The following is a 1630-nucleotide window of genomic DNA, read 5'->3' as shown; positions in this document are numbered from 1 at the left end:
ATAATTCTTTCTACATGTCAAAGCACTTTCACATCCATTAAACCCTTAAAGCAGAAACCTCAGAAGGAGGTCCTTGGTGCTGAGTCATTGATGGGAGGTCCCAAGCCTTCAGGAGTTTTACTGGAGGTCAGGGGACAATGGGCACTGTCACCTGGGGACATGTCTTGGGAGTCACATATCTGTCCTTCTACAGTAGAAAGGCTCAGCCATGCTGACCCAGAAATACTGTTCCCATAAAGGAGCTTACTGTATTACCAGGCCCTCCTGGAGGCCAGAATCTGGCCCTGTGCAAAGGTGATGGCAGGCAAACACCTGCCTGAGATTGCATCCAAGGCTCCTCTTGACCACAGTGCTGGGAGCTCCTAACTGGAGTCAGAAATGTACCCCTCCATGGACCTCTGCCTTCCTCACCCCTCCCTCCAAGCCACTGTCCACACACCTCAGTTCAAAGCTGAGGGTCTTTTGTTCTGAAACTTACAAAATCATGCAAATTTCTCTCTAGCCCAAGACAGTCAACATTCCTTTTGCTAAATGCCACCCAAGGGCGTGTGATGAGCAAAAAACCAGAGAGAACCTCAGATGTTTAGATATTAGGCAGGTCACTGCCCTTCTCTGGCTTCCCCATCTATAAAAGGGGGAGAAAGTTCTTCACAAGGTCATCCACGAGGATTAGGAACACAGTGGAGGCGCAATACACAACCCATCACTCTCGTTATGTTTAGAGGATAAAAAGATGATCGCATATGAGACCCCTGCCCATTATCACATAAAATGGATGGGACCCGATGTTGATGCAAATAATCAGGAAACAATCTAAAATAAGGGAGAAAAGAGTTGCATTTGAGCCAAAGTGAGGACTATAACCCAGGGGATACAGATGCAAGAAGTACTTGCATTGTGTTTCATTGGACCACAAAATGGAAGAAGCTTATATAGGCAAACCCCACAAAATTGCATAAGTTTTTTGTCAAGAATTAGGCTCGGAGCTGGCAACAAGTAAGGGTGCTTTGCTAGGGCCTGGAATGGTTGTACAGTTACAAGGGAAGACCTTGAGCCCATTAGGCTGCAGCTGGCAGCTGCTACCAGATACTCTTGAAATCAGCTAGTGATGCCCTTGAGGTTGACATAGGTCAGAAAATTTGGGACTCAATGCAGGAATGTGTCTGAAACCACATCCACAATAGCCACCTGGCTCCGTTTTAGATGCCTGAACTGCAGTTCCTCCATTTTGATTTTTAAATGATCTTGAATATGTCATCCCCAACACTTGAGAAAAAGTGAAAAAGGCTGTTTGTCCAACCAGAAAGTTAGGGTCAAGGACACATAACATGGGTGGCCATCCTGGGTTGACATTAATGCAGGAATCTTAGAAGGCTTCCTGGTGGGACAGGTGTGGAGCTGGATCTGGGGGGAGGGGATGCCCTCAGACTGGTGGATTTCAGGGCAGGATCTATGCTTCTTGTCGTGGGGGGGGGGCTGTATTGGGGGCAGGATCTATGTTACTACGAGGGGAGTTTCTCTGGGCAGGATCTCTGGTACTAGGAAGGAGGGGTCAGGGTCAGAAGGTGATGGGGGCGGGGGGACTGTTGCCAGGGAGAACTTTGATTGTATCCAAAGCTGGTGAGAAGCC

Source organism: Sus scrofa, chromosome 18 (assembly GCF_000003025.6).
Source record: "Sus scrofa isolate TJ Tabasco breed Duroc chromosome 18, Sscrofa11.1, whole genome shotgun sequence".
NCBI classification, from domain to species: Eukaryota; Metazoa; Chordata; class Mammalia; order Artiodactyla; family Suidae; genus Sus; species Sus scrofa.
The sequence above is the reverse complement of the archived record's forward strand: the minus strand, read 5'-3'. Positions refer to the sequence as shown.